Genomic DNA, 23,402 nt, shown 5'->3' with positions numbered 1-23,402 from the left:
AGTCTCCCGACAGAAGCCCAAGGACGTGGGAGGATTTTCCCCTCCAGACACTCATCCCCTCCCACGCTTGGATGGGCGTGGGGGGCGGGGGGACTCTCTCCGCAAAGCTCTTGTTTATGCTTTATTCGTTTATATTAGTTTTCAAAGATACCGCGTTCCCTTTCTTGACTCAGCCGGATGTTTCCGTTTATCACTAGAGTACACAGGCCGCGGGGTCTCTTGCTTATACCCAGATTAAGTTATCTAATGACTTCTGCGGTTTGCAGCTTTCTGGGAGGAAAGGAGGGTGACCCGAGAGTTGCTGGATCCCAGACCCACCTCGCTGGGGTAGACCAGGGTGGTCATGGGGGCGCGGGATGGAGTGCTGAGAAGGTTTCCCTGTCCTGAAGAACCTCCCTCACCCAGGATTAGACCAGAGACTAATAAGGCTCAGGTTGAGGAGGAATTTTCGAGACTTCACCTGGAAATAAGAAAGTGGAGTCAAGTCCTGAAGAGGCGATCCTGCCAAAATAGCTATTTTTTTTTTTTTTTTTTTTTGCTATGCGCCTTCATAATTGTTTATCCCTGGAGAGTTAAAAGGAACGGTTCTCCTCCAGTTTACAATTGCACTGTGCTCAGTGCTGTGTTGGCTCTGTCTTGTCAAAATCATAAAGGGAGGACATTTACAGGAACCTTTGGGAAAGTGGCCTCATCTAGTTGTATTATGTTAATTAGTTAATTACTGCTTAGAAGTAGGATTAGACCCTCAAAGACTGAAGTACCTCTAAATTGACTTTCTCCTTTTCAACTCCAGCCTGCAGCATTGTGGTGGGCTGCCCTTGACTTGAGGTGTAGGGAGGAATACCTGAATTTTGCACCAGGTTGTCCAATCCATTAAAAGCCAATAAGCCTCAATGTTGCATAAATTTAAAATGTGGCCATTGTATACACGCAAAGAAAAGAAAGGGGAAGTACAAGCAGACCTGGGCTCTAGAACCTTCCCGTCCCAACAGCTGTCTAACTGGCAACTCCTGGAACTCCTTTTTGGTTTCTCTCTGAGGTGTTTCCACTCTAAAACTCCCTGATCTGAAGTGATGACAAAGGATGTTATTATCCATGCTGCTTCTGTGGTGGTGTATCAGTTTGCAACTTCAGACACTTGTCACTGAACCACTTTTGTCACACAAGCATTTCAGGGAACTTTCGGGAAAATACGTTTCAGAAAGTCTGGCCTTGACCATGGTGTGTGTGTGTGTGTGTGTGTGTGTGTGTGTGTGTGTGTGTGTGTGTCTGTGTGTCTGTGTGTCTGTGTGTCTGTGTGTCTGTGTGTGTGTTTTACATGGTCACTCATTTGGTTTTTCCACTCCTCTGCATACAGCAGCTCTGGTGTTTTCTTTAAGTTCTGATTGGGACTCCCTAGGTTTCACAACCTCCTGAGTCATGACCCTCACTCTGACAAATGCTGATTTAAGTGCATGCCATAAGGTCTTTATTTATCTGATTCTAATGTGAACTGTCCTTAACAAGGTTCTCCCAACACAATCCAAGGCAGGGCTTTGAAGTCCCTGGTTCATATCCATTGGGGGGAAGTCTATCAGCCAACTGGAGTTTGTGAAATAGGCATAGAATGAAAATGAAATGCATTTCTTTATTTACCACTTCCTAAGGACATCATGAAAGTCACATGACTTTACCATAAACTGTCTCACATGTCCTTTAGAATGTGGTAAGGGCTTACATTTAAATTGCTGTCGCATGAGGTGTAGGGACAGTTTTCTGGAGTTGGTGAATTCCTGTCACAAACTGACCTCTTTGGCCTGCCTGGAATTAATCCTCTCCACTTCGAAAGTCTCAGCTATAGCTATAATATTGATCCTCACACATTCTCCTGTCCAAGTGGCCAAGGGCACTATATATAGGAGAGCATATATCTATACCACAGAATCAGTAAGCATTTTGAGTATGCTTTCTTTCAAAGTATGTTTCTCATTTATAAATAATTTCAGCAGTAATCCTATGTTTCACCAATATCTAGCATGGTTTCCATCCCATTGGGGGATGCATCGAACTTTACTCACCCTGAACATGCACAAGCAGAAGATTACCTTTTTTACCCTGCCTAATGTGAAGCTGTGTTTTGGTTCTTGAGATTTCTGACACCTGGTCTTAGTTGTCATCCCCTGTGATGTTTACTTTTTAATTATCAATCTGACACAACCTAAAGTCACCAGTCACCCGGGAAGAGATACCATCTTGATAAAATTGGCCTTAGGGCATGTCTGTGGGGTGGGTTCTTTTCCTTGTTTTAATTGACTTGGGAAGATGTGGCCCACCTTGGGTGGCAGCATTCCCTGGGATGGGGTCCCAGACTGTGCAATGGTGGCAAAGGTAAACCTAGTAGCCAAGTCCGCATACACACATTGATTTCTCTCTTCTCTTAACTAAGGATGTGACACAGCTGGTTGTTTTAAGTTTCTGGCCCCTTTTCTTTCCCACTGCGGTGGAATGTAACCTGAATTTGGGAACTAAAACAAGCACTTTCTCTTCTATATTACTTTTTGTCAGGGTACTTTATCATAGCAACAGAAATGAAACTAGACATCCCTTTTAAATTTTAAATTACAAGATGAACATAGTCTCCTTTATCTCAGGCTTTGATTCTCAAGATTTCAAACCCAGCTTGAAAAATACTAAACAGAAATTCCAGAAATGAATGATTTATCAGTTTTAAGCATTATTATTATTAGTTTCCAATTCTGTCTAATTTATATTTCCTACAACATACAATTTATAATTCATGATTTCTTTAGGGTTTTTTTCTTCTTGCTATGTACTTTTCTAACTCTTTTAATATATCTCACTATGGCCAAATAATAATTGTTAGAGGCCTCATATTTTTGGACAAAGAAATCTGAAGTTCAGTACTCATGGTTGTTCAAAGGACAGACTGGAAGGTAACTTCAGCACAACTGGCTAGGTTTGTGTCTGTGTTTTCCTCCAAATCCCAAGGTACATTGGGTACTGATATCTGCCTAATTCACTTTCCATCACCAATTCCCAACAATTTCTATCATGAGGTACTTCCCCTTCCTCCTGAAGAGCTCTCTGTTCCAGGTCCTGAGGCTCTAGTCTATAGCAGTATTAGAGTAGGTATATGTGGCTTGTTGCTCCAGGACAGTGAAAGCTGCTATCTTCACCCTGCCTCCTGGGTGCTCATAGAACAAAGGCTCGAAGCATGAGAACACAGAGATGAGGGCAACTCTCCCACACAGCAGGAGTTATCCATCCTAAGTCTCTTTCTTCTGTCTAATAAAATACTTAGTTTTCACTCATGGGTCAGTGCACACTATGTATGTATTACTTGTTATGTATTTTTAAACAAGGCATTACCAGCATTGGTTAGCAGTTAGGAGGTTGAACTGTCTTACTCAGAGGCCAACTCCCAGTACATAGCCCACAGGGATGGAATATTTGCTTAGTGAAGGAGTGAGTGGCTATTTACTGTTTCTTACTACGTAAAGTAAAACAAGCAGTGTGTTTTCTCCAGCACAAATAATTAAGCCATTTCCAATTTGCTTCTCTTCTCACACACATTTTCAGAAGTCTCTTTGAAAACTCCAAAAACCAAAACCCAGGAAAATGTATGAACACAACGATCAAGAAACTAATGATGGAAAGCCCTGTGAGGTCATCCCACCCATTCTCCCACTGGCAGCTGAGCAACACTGTCCTGAAGTCTTTTCCTTAGAGGAAACCCAGTATCTTGCAAGGATAAATTTGAGAGTCTGCGGTTTCTTAATCGTTTGCTTTTAGAAGAATGATTCCACAAAGGAACAAGTCCAGAGAGAAGCTCATTTCTCCTGTTCCTTGACTTTCCTCCTTCTTCCCAAGTGGAATTATTTCTTACACCAAATGTGTCTCCCCTCCCTTAACATGATTTCCTATAACAATTAACGTCACTAGCTATTCATATCTATATAGCTGTTATGGGAACGAGTATTACTATCTACCTTCCTTTGTTTTCAAAGTCTTCCTCTGTTTCTTTAAGCCTTCTAAATGTTTCCCCCCCCCTTGGAAATTCTAAGAGGTAATGGAAGATCATAGTCCTCCTAGAGCCCCAGTTTTTTCTTTCTTTTTTAAATCAAAATATTAAAATCCTTCAAATGTTCTTTGTAAACGTCACAACCTAATTGCCACAAACTATGTTAATAGAAAGACAATTAAAATTACTGTCAAATTGTTTGCATTGATGCCCCTGTTTTCTTGATAGTTCAAGGAACCCAATGGAGCAGAATACTGGTGGATACAGATGTGTATTTATAACTATTAATTAGTAGCCCTATCCTCCTGAAGAGGAAGGGATTCAAAGTCAGAGACATGGCATAGTGCTTCCCCCATAATAAGTAAATCATTGCACAAATATATGATAAATAATTATGTCACTCACCAGCTACAAATAACTAACTATATACAAACCCACATGTCTCCCCAATCCCCCCCATGTAATTCTCAAATCAATATTGTAAAGCATTTGGAGGTATCTCAAAATCCCAAAATTTTTAAATTATCTGTCTTTAGAAACTACAGAAGAAATCACAATTTTCAGTTGGATTCAAGAAACTTAATTTAAAAAAAAAAAGGAAAAAAGAAAAAGAAAATTCTCTTAACATGTTTTGCTCCTAAGTATTCCTTCATAGGTAAGTGTGAGTATGTACAAATCAGAAATGTAATCAAGTGCCCTAGACATATAACATAAAGTCAAAACAAGATGACATGGTCTGGGAGGACTTGTTAAAATTACCTGTGATATAGCCTTTTCATGTAAGGCCTGTTTCTGTTTAAAAAGACAATTCTGTAATGAAATTTCCTATGGATTTCTGAGACTAGAATAAAGACAAGGCTGTCAAGGGCAGACAAGGAGTCTTCTGGGTGTTCTGCCCAACAGCTAGCTGTGTAGTAGAGAAGTTCTGCTTCATGAGACATGCTTTATCATAACATCACCCACTATAATCACACTACAGTTCATATTTTACTACCTTTCCAAAGCCTCATTTACCCAATGTCTTGAAATGTTTTCCTAAAATTCAGAAGAGTTCTGTTTATTTTTATTGTTGTTATTACTGTTGATATTTTCAGGTTAATTTATTTGTTGAGGGAAACAATGAATATGTCTCACTGAGTTGTTGAAAGCCATCCCCAAACTTATTTCATAAAAACAACTTTCATATAACAACAGTCCTCAAGTTCTCAAGATATTATAAACATTCATTAGGATAGCAATTGACTTTTTCTAGACTAGGACTAGGAATAGTGAGCATAGAGAGGATGGGCAACACAATCCACTGAAGAAAAAAGGAAATCAATTATGAATCAACAATCACTGGCAGAGTGTCTCTGCTGAGGAAAACAAGACTTATAATCTTAACATTTAGCATTTCAGAAAGAACAAACCCAAAACAAATCAAACCTTGAACCATAATCTTAAAATATTTTAATCTGTATATTCTCAACCAGATAACAACAGATGCAATTAAGCTGGAAAGCATTGCTTGTCCTCGGTTGTTTAATAGCAAAGAGTCACATAAAAATGAGGAGGGGGGAATAAGGGTTCTATGATTTATGTTTGGTCTTACATGTCAATTCTGTTATGGCCACACTAAACAAAGGATTCAAGAGCTACCACTTTTCTGGCAAGCTACATGGTAAGTACTTGGTTCAGATGGGAAAGTGTAGAGCTAATAAGTTTCCCTACACTTTACAGACATTTCAGAACAAAACTTTCATTACTGGTATAACAGCACAGAACCAAGGCTCAAGCAACAAGATGGTGCTTTTAAATGTATTCGGGGGAAATATGTAGCAAATAACTTATTCTCTGTTTGAAGTCCTTTCTATCAAGAACTCACATTATTTACAGCATAAGGAAGTAATACTGAGCTATAAACTTCAGTTAATCCTCAAATTTTGCCTTGGTCACCCAAAAGGAGTTCCAACGTTTGAACTGGGGGCCTGCTTTGTGATACTCATGCCCTGAAAACACATGTCACCATTTACTATGCGGTTTTCTTCCCAACAGTAGAAGGAATGCTAGATGCACATAAACAGTTGATCTTCGAGGGGCTGGGGGGTAGTGGAAGCACCCAAGCAGTTCCCAGCCATTCAGATCCCATAAGCTACTGTGGAAGAAAGGGTGGCATCTCTTTAGACAGCTTTAAGGACAAGGCAGTCAAACAGAGCCCTCAGCAATAGCCAAACTCCCCTGAGGTTTTATCCTAATACATGCAGATTTGGGTTTGGTGAGTTTAGGGGTTAATTCCAACAAGTTCACAGCCAGCATTGATGTCTCGTTCTTCAGAAAACCCTGAGTGGCAGGACCAGAGAATGTACTATTCACAGATAATTGCAGAAAATAGGAACCACCTGACATTTTTAAGAGTCAAGCATGAACTACTTAGAATAACAGCTAATGTTTTTCCGGATTTTTTACTAAAAACCCATGATATATGATCAGCATAAAATTCAGAACTGTGAAGAAATGAGTCTGGAAAAGTGTTTCTGACATTATTTAGGAAACTGTACTCTTTTTTTTTTTTTTTTTTTTTGAGTCACTGAGCTGTGTACTTTTTTACACAGTGAACACTTAAGAAAGCCAGTTTATAATTTGTTAATTATTAATGTTTAAAAACACATCACAGTCTACAATCTGCCATCCCTTCAGGAATGCTTGTTGCTCACAAGACTAATCAGCAGGTCCTTGCAGGTGCTGCACTTATGAACCACTTAGGTAGTGAGTGGCACTGGATCCAGACACTGCCCTACAATTTTCTGTCCAGTCCATTAACGGTCCACCCAGACTAAGTTTAAGTCAAGGAACTGACTGAGGTTATTTATAAAACAAAAGGAACATTCCATTGCTGCTTTTATTGAAACACACACACACACAAAGTCTCTGTGAATACCGTATTGTGAGGGACTTAGATTAATTATAAAATCATTTTGTTGATACAAGTAAGTGTATGCAATTCTTAAGGAATTACAATATTCTAGCCTATGTTTCTGGGCCATATAGACTGAGTGTACACTCCAGCTGGCTGCTTTTGGATAATCATCTAATAAGAACTCTTTAAGTCTTAGGTTTTATGTATAAAGATCACCCATAAATCTCTCTGATCACACAAAATAATGAATTTTTCATCCTCTATGAGAATAAAAATGTTATTAAAATTCAGAAGGCATAACCTTTATCAAGACCAAATTCTGTAGGAGACCAACCCTCTTTGCTGTGACTGGTAGTTATTTAGGGTTTCATGTTATAGCTTTAAGGTTGTTCCCCCACCCAGGCCTGATCCAAGTTGCTTCAAATTGGCAGAAAAAGAAGTACCCCATGTACAGTTCTTATTACTCTCGCCCAGAAACTCAGGATGAGGAAGCAAGTGGATCTGGCAGAAGAGGTAAATGCTATTATCTGTTCTTTTGGGAAGAGGAGGTCCATTGGGCCAGTCACATGTTGGAGGAGAGGGCTGCTGGTATACCTGAGGGGCGTCACAGCCCATGGTCCTGTGCTTCACAATCCAGAAGAGATTACACACAGAGTATCTTCATGGTGACCCATGCTTCCCAAGTCTAAGGAGGCTACCCTCAGGATTTTAGTGAATGGGAGATTCTAGGGAGACAGATGAGTAACTGAGGTGAATATCTTGTAGCCCCAGACCTCAGCACTAGAGATGCTTTAGAATTAAATAAAGCAAAGTAACAATGGATGGCCATCCTGCTGTGGAATAATCCTTTTGTACACTGTGAAGATTTGTCACAATGATTGGTTTGATAAAGAAGCTGACTGGTCAATAGCTGAACAGGATAAGGTTAGGCAGGAGAGCCATACTAGGATGATGCTGGAAGGAAGAAGGAATAGAATCTGGAGTTGCCAGCTAGATGCAAAGAGAACAGGAGATGAACATGCCATGATAATGTGGCAGAGTATAAATAAGGAATATGGGTTAACTTAAATTAAGTAAGGGCTAGTTAGTAATAAGCCTGAGCTATTGGCCAGACATTTGTAACTAATATTGAGTCTCTCTGTCAGTTATTTGGGAATTGGCAGGCGGGATAGAAACTTCTGCCTACACCAACTTAATTATATGTTTGTAAAATCCTGAATGATAAACTTGAATGTGTTTAATCCAAGCATTATATTGGTTCAGGCCCATAGCGTCCATTACTATCACTACAATAGGAGAGCTAAGTTGAGACTTATAGCCTTTAAAAATTATTTGCTGAGAAAAATCAAACATCTATCATGGATGGAGAATCCAGATGTATTTTGTCTCGTGGTGAGTGTAATCCCAAACTGTCACTTGCTTGGCACTAAGGGACTGTAAGACTTCAGACTGGCTAAGAGAATGGTGCATCTGGTTGGGTTTGGATTTACTTCCTCGTGTTATTCTTCAAACTTGGCTGATTGCTTATGTGAGTCACAGAGTCTGTTTCTTGCTAATTTCAAAGATACCAGTTGCCTTGCCTATCTAACACCACTTCAGTGACAGATTTGATCATTTGCAACCATAAATGTTCACAGCTACCTCTAAGAAAAACAAAACAAACCCCATTAATACGTGCATTTAATATGCATGCATAGGGAAGGTGAAGAGAAGAAAAAGATAACTCTTAAATGAATTTTCTAGTATTCTTCAAGTCGTTGTACTGATGCTTTTGTTCCTGTCTCTCTCATTTCCTCTCTTCTCCTTTCTCCCTCCCCTTCCTCCTCTTCTTCCTCCTCTTTCTCATCCCCCTCCTCATCCTTTCTGGTTTTCTAAGGAAAAAGTTTAATTATTTTAACTCTGCTGCTCACTTACCTGAAACCACTCCATCCTGGGTTATAGCCTAATACAGGCCACTTTGAATTCCTGTTGGTGGGAAACATGGGTTAATTTTAGAAATTCAGGTAAAAAAAAAAACCAAACAAATAAAAAAACAAAAACAAAAAAATCTTTCTGTGGGGAGAAGCAGCACCAGAGCTGTTTTAAGGAATCATTGTTACTAAGATCTGACCATGTCTTACTTTCTATGTGTTTCTTTCAAATGTGTTTTGTAATGTGTTGATAATGTCAACCAAATACATAAGCAGAAGCCCACTACTCACAAGAAAGAAGCTGAATGGACTATTAATCAATGTCTAAACAAAACTATTCAGAAGAAATCCAGGCCCAATTCAGTAACATAAACTAGGCTCCCAAACAGCACTTAGATGCTGTAGTTTGTTCTTGAGAATACTGCAGATTTACTGAGTATTAATACAGATAACTACTAAATATTTTTTCCTTAATGCTTGCAACCTTGAACAGAGAATTTAGGGCTGGGAGATGGCTCAAGGTCTTAAGGGCTTGCTGCACAGCCCGAGGCTTCAAGTTTACAGTATTCATATAAAGTTAAACACTAGCACAGCTCTGTAAACCCCAGTACTCCCCTGATAAGATGGGAGATAGAAATAGGAGAATCCCCAGGAGTTCCAGGCCAGCTAGCCTGGCATATAGAGCAGCAACCAATAAAAGACTGTCTTGAATAAGGTGGAAGGAGAGAACTACACCCCAGGTCCTCTGGCCTCCATACTCATGCACCTGCACTTACACATATGAACATGTTCATGTGTGTTCCTACACATGACGGCACACAAGGACACACAAGGTAGGGGTGACAGAACCTTATTTTAATCAGAGAAAACTCGGAATGACAAAAATAGTCATGTGTAGAGAGTGAGACTTCTCAGCAGTTTTCTGCAGCAACCAATGTATTAATGTCAGTTAAAAAAAAAAAAAAACATTCTGAATTACCATAGTGCTGTGAGAATACAGCTCCTTTCTACTCAGGAAGCCTGAGAAAGCAAAACAATGACCTTACACATCATGCAAAGCACAGGCTGCTCTACTGACTAAGTAATAAAAATATCTGGGTTTGCAGCATCAATTTATCTCAATGAATGGAGCTTTCAGAAAAGCCGTGAGAACTGTGAAGATAGCATCTAATCCAAACCAACTTTTCCCCTGGTCCCTTTCAGACAACATGTGTTTCCCACTCCTACCAGCTACCTCTAAGCATGAAAGAGGGTGACATGAAGTCTTATCCTTGTTTGTTAACCACACTTGAAATCCATTTACCAAATTTATGGTGTGATGTGTGCAGAATACTCTCTAGTTTTAAACTTATATGGGATACTATATACATGCACACATATGTAGCAACATAGTATCATGCTAATGTATTTACATACCTATGTAAGTATTGTGTTAGTTAGGGTTAATATTGCTGTGATGAAACTTCATGGGCCAGAGCAACTTGGGAAGCAAAGGAGGGTTTATTTGGCTTTCATGACCTGATCACAGTCCACTGAGGGAAGCCAAGGCAGGAACTCAAATCCAGCAGGAACCTGAAGGCAGGATCTGATGCAGAGGCCATGGAGGGTGCTGCTTACTGATTTGCTCCATGTGCCTTGCTCAACCTACTTTCTTATAGTACCCAAGACCACACAGAAGTGCTACCACTAACAATAGTCACCACTCACAATAGGCTGAGTCTCCACAGGCAATCATGAATTAAGAACATATCCTACAGGCTTACTTAAAACCCATTCTTTTTGTTATTTTATTTTTTAAAATTTCATTTTACATTCCAACCACAGTTCTCCCTCACACCCCTTTTCCTGCCCCACTCACCTCCCTCCCAGAACCCCCAACAAGCTAGCTCATGCACCAGGGATGGATCCTGGTCCTATTTCCAGGGGCCCCTCAGCTGGTCCCAGCTACAGAACTATCTCCCACATACAGAGAATCTAGCTTGGTCTGATGGAGGCTCCAGAACTGTCGGTCCAGAGTTCCCAAGAGCTAGCTAGGTTCAGCTGTCTCCGTAGATTTCTCCATCATGTTCTCGACCTCCCTTGCTCACATATTCCTTCCTCCCTCTCTTCAACTGGATTTCTGGAGCTTAACCTGGGTCTTGGTTGTGGATCTCTGCATCTGGTTTCACCAGTCACTGGATGAAGGTTCTATGATGACAGTTGGGGTATTCACCTATTTGATTACAGGGGTAGGCCATTTCAGGCACCCTCTCCACTATTGCTAGGATTCTTAGCTGGGGTGAACCTTGTTGAATCCTGACAACCCAGTCTTATATAGGAACTTTCTCAGCTGAAGTTTCCTCCACTCAGGTGACTCTAATTTGCAAGAAATTGCCATTAGAAACAAGCAAGGACAAATATATACCCTTAGCAACCACAGTGCTATAATAACTAAAGTTAATGGGTAGTTATTTATGTTGCTATCTCCTAGTCATAGAACATCACATATATAAGAAACATAATGGCACACATAATATGTATGTGTATACATACACAACAGAGATAGGGGAGAGAGGCTCTAGCATTTGTAATTTTTTTTTTTAATGTATAGCCCAGGCTGGCCTCGAACTCGTGATCCTCCTGCCTCTGCCTCCATCAGCAAATCCTACCGGCATGCGCCACCACAATTGGCTAGCATTTGTATTTTAATCACTGTAGCATTAAAATATATTGTGATACCTTTCATGGTTCATTTTTGGGGGAGCTCATCTTAGGTATACATACTTTTTAAAAGGAAACATACAATCCAAATGAATGAGTGGGAAGAAAACAAAGAAGACAAAAAGAAGAGGGGGGACTCACCCTCATAGTGCATCGGCACAGGAAAATTAGCGCTTACTTGTGTGTAGCGCTTACTTCATCATTACAAAATTCAAGTTCACCTCTTACCATCCTTACCACCGTGTGTGTGTGTGTGTGTGTGTGTGTGTGTGTGTGTGTTTTCTCTTACTCAATATTTTTGGGAATTTTAGTACATTTTTGCCCTAGAACCATTTCCTTTTTTTTTTTTTTTTTCAATCAATTATTCTTATGTGGGTCTGCAGAGAGTTGTAGAGGTTAGAGGACACTTGTGTGGAGTATAGATGGGTTCTACAATCAAACTCAGTTTATAAATCAAGTGCTTTCCTGCTGGACCATCTTACCAGTCCAGCTTTTTAAGCCTTCATTGTAATTATAAATTATGCCTCATTTATAATTTTGCTGCTACTATGAATTTGATACTTTCAGTTTTAAAAAATTGGTAACAACCTAAAGCAGTCTGCAGCTGTATCTTATTCTTAGTTGCTCCTATCCTTTGCTACATCTCACCTGGACCAGGAGGAGTCAATAAGGCAACAACAATCATTTTGTACAACCTGATCTCAGAGACAAATGTTTAGACCAATCTTCTGTGGGCAGTGGTTTGAGAAGCACTACTTCATAAGATTCCAAGTACTAAGTCATCATTACTTTCTGATACAATTCCTTCTCAAGCATGGTCCATGTTCTTATATCAAAAGCTTGTTGTATGAAATTTGCTAGTCTCTAGAATGTTTATTCTGTCATGAGGGAAAGGGAACCCTTTGTCAGGTGTGGCTATTTAGATTCTGTTAGCTGAACTAGAAGGCTTCTGTACCCCTTCCCATTTTTTCTGACATGGAAGTTTCAGAAAAATTCACCCATAAAACTATTTGGGCAGAAGCCTTAAAGGACAATATATAATTTTAATTATTTCTTTGATTATTTGTCTTTTCAATTATCTTATACATCTTACTAATTTATAGTTTGTCTAAGATTGGACATCATTGACATTTTTACTGCTACTAACATAGTGCTATGTAATAATCTCTTGTGTTTAAGAATTATAGCCATATCATTACATTAGTCTCCTAATTTTTTGTTGATGTTTAGTTAGATTTACTAGCATTTTATATTTCTTTTATTCTTTTTAAATGACAAGGTTTTAGCTTTATGGTAGTATAAAGATTTTAAATGTGCAGTTTCTGTGGATAAGTGCATATGGTTTGTCTTGTCCAAATTCATAAAATCTGTTCCCAGTGTAGTGGCAGCAAGAGACCAACAAATTATAAGACATGCTTAGGTCAAGGAGTATCAGTGCCTTTTTAGAGGGACTTGGCCAATTCTCCTGAGATTAGTGTAGTTACTACAAGAGAAGGCTGTTTCAAAGCAAGACCACACCTCTTTATTTTCCCTTTGTACATATGTCTGGCCATTATCTGTACTAGTTTTTCATGAGACCTTCAGTGGGTACAGTGGCTAGACCTTAGGCTTCCATCCTGTAACCAGAACTGAGCAAAATAATCTCCTTTCCATTATAAATTACCCACTCTTGGGTACTGTGTTACAGCAAGAGCTAAAAAGTCCAAGGTACTTATCTTTTATATAAGTCACTTTATATCTTTTTTCCTCAAATCTGACTGCTCACTTTTGAGTACTCTGAGAACATTCCTTAACATTCATTTTCATCCATTCATGTTTAGTGTCACTGGTTATTTATTGTAAACTTAGAATGAATTATTTTCTGGGTAGTCTCCAGGCTATTTGGGAATGTTTACATGTAATTTGATTTATTTCCTTTAAACACATGCCATTTACTTCCCCTTTTCCTTCACTTGTCCTGTACTCAGTTTCATATTTTCTTCAACACATTAAATTTTGACTCATCTACCACATCACTAGCTGTCGGTATTCGTTTTGTGTATACTCACCTGACTTCTCTCCTCTGGTACCTTTTGTCTTTGATTTCATTGCTATTGTCTTGTTTTCTCTTTATTTGGAATCCTGGGGAGTTGCTGGGTATGTGAAATCTTAAAAATTCAATTTTGCTATAGTAGAAAAAACAATCCTCTTTTCATTTCTTCTTCAGTTGCTTTTATTTCTCCATTCCCTCTTCTTCTTAACTCTCCTTTATGGTAAAGTTTCTTTAAGATACTAGCCAACTATTATACTGCTAAGAAGCCACCCATGATTGTGTAGATCTCTGTCTTGTGGCATAAAAAAGCATGTCAAAGGGAAACTTTTAAGATTTACTGCAATGATAATTTGCTGGTTCAGACATACAGTGGCCTAGGGAAAAACAGGAAGTACCTGAAGCCAAAGACAGCAAGCACATAGCTGCCAGGAATGAGCTGGCAGAGGGCCACATTCTCTGGCTGGCACAATCATATTTGTTAAGAATCACAAAGAAGAGCCCCATGTCATGCCTAGTAGGCCAGCTAGGCAGGGAGTAAATTCTACCTTGAGCATCTACACTTGCCATGGCTTCCTGGGACTAATGGTATTTCCCAGAAGTAGATAATAGAACTCACACCCCTCCTACCCATGATTTTGGGTGAGAGAGAAGTGACAAAGGCTGGCGGCTTGTTAAGATTCAGCCAGGCCATTAGCAAAAACTCTCTGCATTTCACAGACAGAAGATGGCCTAGTCAACCATTTGTTCATATAAATCTTATTCATTCAAGCAAGCAAACAGAAAACCCATCAAATTCCTTGTGTGGCAAAGTCCCTGTTCTTGGTTTGGAAGAACTGATCCTTGTTCTTATACCACACTGTTCCTTTCACAATGAGGAATCATCAGTAGTCATACATGCTTAATAAGCAAGCTTGCTTAACATGGAGTATCTGCAGTGCTCACATGCCTTCTTAGTGGCTTCTTGGGATATTGTTTTAAGCTTTCTGTCTCATGTATCTCTACCAACAGTATTTAACATCTCAGTCAGTTTGTCCACTGACATTTGGGGATATCCTAGAGTTACTTTTCTCCATCAATGGAAGAAAACTCACATTTTCCCAGCTCCAAGAACCTTCTGAAAAAGCTGCAAAGAGTTTTTCTCCAGTGCTTCTGGGTCTCTTTAGTCCACTGGATCAGGGAGGACATTTTTCTCTATGTGGATTAACAGTAATCCATTGTACTGCATGTACACACACCAAAAAAATGTATTTTATATGCCAAATGAAGACCATTCTAGAGGATCATCTTTTTAGTGAAGGTTATAATTGTATCTGTAGATCAACATTGTTAGACAAAACTGCTATAAGGATATGGGCTTTCTTCATAGTAAAGCCAATACAGATGGAAAAGAATGAGTCAAATATTTTCATGGAAAATTATAAGGACATTTTGAGGAAATGGATGATATAAGGTCTCTCAAATGAAACCACAGAAAGTCCTTTTACATTATCATTTATATTTTCTTAGTTCTAAATAAATATCTTCCTCCTAGGGTCTTATTATCCAATCTCCTCTAAAATATCCCAAGTACTTTTATGCAAAACAGACACTCATGTGAATGTGACACATAATAAAAATATTCCTCACTAGCTTGAGATATTGTTGATGTATATAGCCAGAGACATACTCACTCACCATACTGCTGAGATGCTTTTGAAGACAAAGGGGTTGGGGGGGAGGGGGTAGCTCCACATTTGTGCCCAGATGGTCTTGATTGTGTTTTGCTTTGTTTGTTTTATCTGCTTCACATTAGAACATCTCTTTAGCAAGAAACTCTAAGTCTCCTACCAGGTATAAGGAATTCCTCTCACTTATATATTCCAAAATATACTATAAGTATTTACTAGTTTGTGTCCTAACCAAATGAACTTGTCATTAATCTCTTTTGACAAATATTGGCTACAAAATAAACACACAATGACAAAAAAAGCAGGCTTGATAGTGAACAGGAAATCAGAGACATACAATGCAATCTGATGCTGCCTTACAGATTTGCTTCTCAACCAAGAGTGGAAATTCTCTACATTAAAGGCTGGACTACCAGGATACTGGAGTCATAGGTCTATGTTAGATATCCTGGTGTTTGAGTATGAATGGACCTAATCCAAAAGTGATAATCTCTTCTCCATTCACTTTCTGAGAAATCTTCCCTGAAGATACCCTATATGTTTAGGCCACTTTCTCAGTAAGGGGTGGTTTTAATGGATGAATTAGAGCTCCTTGATTGTTATACAGATTGCTCAAGATAAGGAAATGAACACTGTGTAGACGAGGGCAACAGATCAAAAATATTACTGAGATGGGCTCAGTGGTTAAGAGCACTTTCTGCTTTTGCATAGCAGCTGACTTCAGTTCCCAACACCCACTTAGATAGCTCATAAACCTGTAACTCCAGTTCTGGGGCATGCAACATCTTCTTCTGGCCTCCACAGACCCCCCCGCCCCCACACAATCAGATTAATATATATATACCTGGATCCTCATCTTTCTATCTAGCCTATTGTCCTTAGTATGTGGGACTCATCCTCAGGATTAGACCCATGGCCACAAGCTTCAAGGAAGTGATAGTAAATTATCTCAGGTTGACCTCAATTACCAAGATAGGAATCTAAATCTAAAGATGCTGGGTAGAAAAGGGACATTGTCTGCTAAGCACCCTTCTCTGTGAGGTGAGGTGTTTCCTCTTTTATCTAAGAAGCACATCATTAGAGACTCTGAATATGTTACACCAGCTGTTTCCTGTTAGTATTAACAAGTAAAGTAAGTTTGTTCAACATCTGACCAATGTGAGGCGATGCTTACCCTAAACAATTGATCTCATTCCATGTATATACATTTTGTTTCAGTCTTCATGTTGTTGACTTAAGCAATTTTGTACAATGTACTCGCTGATATCGATTCTACTGAATTTACTACGCTGGCTGCTTTATAAAAGCTTCAAGGACACAATGCTCTTCAGCCTTCCAATACTTCAGATTACCCCACTTGATTGACATCTTCCTTATTCAGCACACTGAAGCCATCCCTCCCCCCAACTCCATCTCTCTTCCAAAGCCCTACCCGACTTACCCATTTCAAAGCTAATCATTGAGATGTAGCATTTTAAAAATTACTTTAGAATGCAGACATTCCCTGGTTTGCAAGGCTTCGCTTGGGAGCTCTGGGCTTTATAATGGTGTGAAAGTGATCTTGGTGCATTAGAAGCTACTTCAAATGTCTACTTTCCTGTGTAAGGATAAGTAAGGAAGGAGACTCTCAAGGTAGTGGGCAGCCTTGGGGAGCCATAGCACTGTCAGCCTTGTGGTGACCAATACCCCAGTGTACTGTGTTCCTGAGTAATGCAATTTACTAGGTTTTGTTTGTTAAATTCTTTTCCAACTTACGGTGTGCTTAGACTGCAGTGCCATGGCAGATTCAACTTGAAATTACATTTGTTGTTCCTTTTCCATTGCAAAGTCCTCTTAATGTCACAACATGTTTTCCCAAGTCCTTTTCCATCACTTCTATGTCCATAGTGTGCACCCCTTCCATTTGTGCAACTGCTCTTCCTGACCACAGTCATTCTGATCACGCTGCACACTCCTGACAGAGTACCTGTCACTCATTCTTGTCTGTCAGTCAGGGTTCTCCAATCTCTCACTAACCTAAACCTAGTTTGCTTGCTTAAGCAAGATGACTTTGACTGGCTTACATAGCTGGTAAAGTCCAATTGAGACTTGAAAAACAACCAGGAGGCTGAAGTGATGTTATCCAATGTGGTCTCATCCTCATTTTGCCTCCCTTTCCTGCTTCCTACTTCCCCTCTTCCTCCAAACCCCTCCCAGCTACCTGCTGTCTTCACTCACTTTTGCTGTTCACCTCTTCTTTCCTTTGTGTTTGATTCTATTTCATTTTAGAACTTTCCATGCACTAAACTTCCATAATTTGAAACTTAGCAGCCCACAGAAAAGCAAAGTTCCTTTCCCCTACAGGAGCCATATATTCTTCAGGGTAATATAGGTGCTGCCAGACTGGCTAAACTTGGGCTTCATGCAAATACTGGAACCAGGGATGGGTCAACCCCATTCAAATCACACAGCATGAAGGAGAGTTTACCACTAGAGGAGAATCAAAGTGATTTTACCTGGAGACAAGGAAATAGCTCTGATTAGACAAAACTAAGCATTTGGTACTAGCAAAGCCACAGTCCTTCAAACAGCTGTCTAATATTTTCCCACCACAGAAGTCTTTCATAGCTCAAATTGGATTTGATTTATACATGTTTAACTCTCACATCTATGTTGTTGCTGTCTTTCTCACAGCAATCACAATGTTGTGTGTTTTATGATCTCTGTAATTGACCCTGTAATCTTCATGGTTTATTACAATGCCCTAATGAGGCCCCCCTGATCTATTGAGTGATAATTAAAGCTATGTATTTATAGGACTAAATAAATTTTTATTTAATATTGAGTCCTAAAATTAATCTAATGTCATAAGTAAAAATAGAAATATTGTATTTTATTAAACTAAAAGGTAGTACTTAATTTCTATAGTTAGAGCAAGTATGAAGAAACTTGTAATAAAGTGTTTTAAAATAATTTTGATTTTATATGTGATCATTTATAGCACAAAGGGAATATTGTAGGAGAAAAGGAGTGACAAACAAGGACAAATTCAGAAAGGGAGAAAAGTAAGATGAAGAAACTAGGCACGTTCTGAGAAGTAAATAAAAGTAGACTGTTATCAGGAGTAGACCTGCACATGAAATAGAACGAGGTGAAAAGCCATCATCTCTATGCTTTAAAAGAAACTGAAGGTGTAGAAATCTATGCCCAAGAGAAGATAGGAAAAGTGTCAGCACCTGGGTTGAGGGATGACTCCCAGGAAACAGTCTTCCAGATATAACAAGATTGATGCATACATGATATCTGAATCTGTGGAAACATGCACCATACTTCACAGATCCAACCCCTGTGGACTGCACCAGAAGTGGACTGGACATGGGTTCTCAGCCCTACCCAAGAAGCTGTTTGCAACTGGTACCTGCTTGGAGGGAAAGTCAGTTTTCTCTAATGGAGTAACACTGATGTAGGAGTAGTTGGCCAACATAAAACAAACTCCATGGTTTTTTGTTTTGTGTGTGTGTGGGGGGGTGTGTTTTCTTGGTCCTTTGCCTGTTTGCTTTGATTTTTGGTTTTGTGGGGGTTTTATTGTTGTTGTTGTTTTTTTTTTTTTTTTTTTTTTTTTTTTTTTTAGCAAGAGAACATAAAGTTAGGCAGGGGAGTGAGATGGGATGAATCTGTCTGGGAGGACTGGAGGAGGGAACAAGATGAACATAAATTTAATTAAATTTTTTTTAAAGAAGGGGAACTCCAGAAGCCAAGGGAAGAACTCCAAAGTTTGAGGCCCAGCCTGGATTACAGTGAGTTCCAGGCCAGCTTGTAATGAACCCTATTTCAAAAGTACAAAAAAAAAAAAAAAAAAAAAAAAAAAAGCACAAAAACAAATAAAAAAAATGGAGGGGAGCACAGACTTGATCATCTGGAGGTTTAAAGGGTTTAAAGAGTGAGAGGAAGAAGCCAGGCTGTGGTGGTACATGCCTTTAATCCCAGCACTCTGGAGGCAGAGGCCAGCCTGGTCTAAGGAGTGAGTTCCAGGAGAGCCAGGGGGCTGTTACATGGAGAAATCAAGGGCAGACCACAACTGGGGGAAGGTGTCAGGGAGGATTCTGAGAACAGTGTCTAATGCATAATGCATAGCTGATTTGTTGAAAGAATAAATCAAGTTTTGTATCTGTAATATATAAGGAGATTAGCAAATCAAATTATAGCAGAAAAATTGCTTAGGTCAAGAGTCAAAGAAAAATAGAAAGATTAAGATGCAGACAAAACCAAAAAGGGAAATAATGAATCTACATGGCAATTGAAACAATTTTCATGCACATACTTTTAGTGGGAATGTATATGTATACTGTTTTTCTTTGCTGAATAGCAAAACCCGTCATCACTCTAGTGGTGTCTAGAAACCAGCCCTTAGTTCGCACTCACCGGGTTTCCTGAGCAGCCAGGGTGCCTCATGCTGACATTCCTCCTCCATAGGTGTCATAAGTTTCTGAAGCCAGGTGCAAACACATTCAGTCCTTTGGACCTAGGCTTGGCTCTGACGAGTTTGGTGCATTGGAAATGGCACGGCCCGGAGCCCTAAATCATGGGGCAATCCTGAGGCTCAAGCAAAGTGGGCCACGGAAAGTGAAAAGTAAAGACCACGAAATCTTAAGCTTGCAACTGTAGTAGTATCAAGCATGCCCTAGCAGGTAGTAACACAGCATATGGTCGCTGCTTGTGCTATGAGGGTGTTCATGTGGGTCACAGAGTCCCCAATACTTATCACACAGTTTCACTCCTCCAGTGAGCTGCTGCCCTCTGGGAACTTCCCTTCACCTTCAAATTATATCAGCTTGAGTTCTGTAGCTGAGAATTATACATGTCACCATTGTATCTAATTCTGAAATACAAACATTCTCAAAGACTAAATATAAGAAAAAATTTAATTCCCAATATACAATTCTATACAACAATAAACTGGTTCTATAAATTACTTTTATAACATTTAGAAATTTTCCAATACATAATAAAATTCCTAACATATATCATTATAATTAAATATAGGTATGTAGTTATACATTTTTAAATTTTATAAGTAAACACATGCATGTATGTACGTATATCACTACGTTTGAAAAGTAGTTACCAGCAATTGTTCTCCCCCCATAATTTCTGTGGTTTAGTCTCTATAATGATTATTATTTTTATACTTAGGAAAGAATTTATAAACAAATTGTTCCCCTACAAATCTACACTGGACATTTAAACACTAATATGCTACAGTGGCTTAGAATTAACCACACGTGTGCCATCCCTTTAAGTTTTCCAAGCTGAATATAATGGGTCTATATTTAGGTGACACTCCGTTGTCACTCCTGCCTCTGCATATCATGTTCCTTCATTTACTTTCAGTATCTCCATCCATGAGTAAATGATAAAGAACTTTGAGAGCGGAGATAGGTGAATCACAGTCCTCACGTCTCACCAAACCTAGTTTCTTATACATAAGAACAACACTGCTGTAAAACATGAGCTCATCTAGTCTTCCCCAATCTTACATGGTACATAATGTCTTTCCTACGTGATCCTATTTCACAGATAATGAAGGCAAAAATTTTATATTATTATCCACAGAACAAGTAGCAAAGCTAGAATTTCAGCCCAAGCCCTTGGGTTCCAGAGCCAATACTGAATGAAAAAAAGAATTCCCAACGTTTGTAGTCTGCATCTATCTAATTTACCTGTCCTTCTGCCTCTACATCAGTGGTTCTCAATCTGTAGGTCATGACACCTTGTATGTGTGTGTATGTGGAGAGGTGGGAGTCTAACAACCCTTTTATGGGGGTTGCTTAAGACTTGGGGGAAAAAGGATATTTACATTATGATTCACAACAGTAGCAAAATTATAGTTACAAAGTAGCAACCAATAATTTTATTGTTGGGGGTCACCACAACCTGGGGAACTGTATTAAGGGGTCACAGTGTTGGGAAGGTTGTAAACCACTGCTCTATATCCTACAGACCTTTTCTTGGATTCCATCATCAACAGGTTCCTATAGTTTGGCCAGTGGGAAGCACTTGCCGAATATTGGAGGCCCTGGGAAATCGGGAATCAGGAAAAGCACATTGGCCATTTCTTTCTTTCCCTTAAGCACCTCCACCCCAATCTCTAGCTTCAGTACACTGACTCACTGTGGTTCCTGCTTTTGCTGTGTGGCTCTGGCTTCTAATCCATCTCCTGACCCCTCCAGCCTGCTTTCACCACACATGCATTGCTAACCTCTGTCTCCTGACCTCTGTGGTTCTTACCTCCCTCACACTGTGTAAATCCATGGATTAAGTTCCCTCTTGAAATATTGTCATCTCCCCATCCCTCAGTTAAAATTTTCCCAGAGAGACACCTGCTGGGATTTGTATCCAAATGTTATTAGAGCCAATGAACTTCTCAGTATGCTGTCTTTTCAGGTGAAGGTTGAAAAGGAAATGTTATTATTATTGTTATTATTATTATTATTTTATGGCTAGCAATGTTATAAACCATTCTAAAGAGAACCAAGTTCTCTGATTCCAGGTAGCAGCCCTGTGTCATATTTGAAACAAGGGATCCAGTCTGGACACTTCTTGGAGCTATGAGGGCAGGTACCATATTCTCTGCTTTAGGTCCTGCTTCAGGAGCAGTGTCTTGGGTACACTTCACATTTAGTTAGTAGATTAAGTTAAAGACATCTGACGCTTCCAAAGGACATTTGCTCAATATCTCTGACTGCTTTGCCCAGTGATTGATTAACAGTTTATATAAGGAACATGTAAAATTTCAGAGAAAAGACACAGCATACGTCACTTTTAGAGTTATCTAGAGCTCCAAGAGACAGAAGTGCAATGAAGAAGAAAAGGGACCACTGTAAAACCACCTCTGAAAACAAAGCAAAGGGAAAGGGCAAAACTGAGCCTTGGAGGGCCCGGGACTCCCCGTTGCCACCACAGCAGCAAGAAAAGGCTACCCTGAGCAGAGATCACACACAACTATGGATATCCATTCTATCTCCATTTCTTCATATGTAAACTGTGGCTATCAGTCCCTGGCCACAGTCTCTAGTCACAGGTATTAGACAAGCTAAAATATTATAAAAAACAACTTGTCTGAAAGATAGCATGCTGTCAGGTAGGAAGAAAATGCATGATCAAAACATTTACAAAAGCCAAGAAATCCCTCAGGCGGAGTGAAATATACAGATGAGAAGCTGAAAACTCCTGACCAGTCTACATTCTTCCAAGTGGAGGAAGAGAAGGGTTTCAATTGTTCACAGTGTCATTACATGTACTGTAGACTTAATAGTGGGAATTAATATTGAAAACCGTAAATGAGCATAAATGCCTGGTGAATATTGACTATACTAGGGGAACAAGCAACTGAGAAACCCAGTATTGAAAGGCAAGCTGCATGATTTAAACAGCAAAAGAGCAAAGGCCATCTAATATAAAACAAACAAACAAACAACAACAAACCCTGCGAAAAAAATCCTGAAAGGTAAAAACTAAAGTACCAAATAAAGACTCAGATAAACCAGTTGTATACTGTAAGTGATCTGCCTTACTCCAAAATGGAAATAGGCCACAGGAGCTGTATTCTTTCCTTCAACCAAAATAGTGCCATCCTTTCACTGCATGGGAGGACCCCATAGAATAGTGAATGTTAACTGGCGAGGTTTTTAAGTTGTTCTAAGTGACCTTTCCTTCTCCTCCCTACCTGTTTGGTATTGTTTTCCCAATCATCTCCTTGGCTGCACCTGCCTGAACACTCCAGGTAATGACACTGGAATTCTAGCTGTGAGGTCCTGAGCAAGGATAGACCTCAGATATCCTAAGAAAAGATCCACATTGTCACTTCGGAGTTCCCTTTTCTCACGGTAGCCTGGCAACCAAACTGCATCTCTTTGATGGAGGGCGTTCCTATTAGAAAACAGCTTTATGAAAAGCGTCAGGGTCATCTTTAGAAACCCAAAGAAAACAAAACAAAACCCCCCAAAAGCCTACCACCAAGAAGGCAAAGAGGGGAGAAAAAAAAAAAAAACTGTGCACAACTTAATTATTCAGCTGCACACAACTGTGCCTGTCAGGTCTTGGTAACAACACTCACTTGAATTTAATTAAGTTTGTCCCTGTGGCCTATGTGCTTCTGGGCAGACCTGCTGGAGGGGGATGAAAAGGGAGCAGGCCC

Source organism: Phodopus roborovskii, unplaced genomic scaffold (assembly GCF_943737965.1).
Source record: "Phodopus roborovskii unplaced genomic scaffold, PHOROB, whole genome shotgun sequence".
Taxonomy (NCBI): domain Eukaryota; kingdom Metazoa; phylum Chordata; class Mammalia; order Rodentia; family Cricetidae; genus Phodopus; species Phodopus roborovskii.
Note: the sequence above shows the minus strand (reverse complement) of the source record.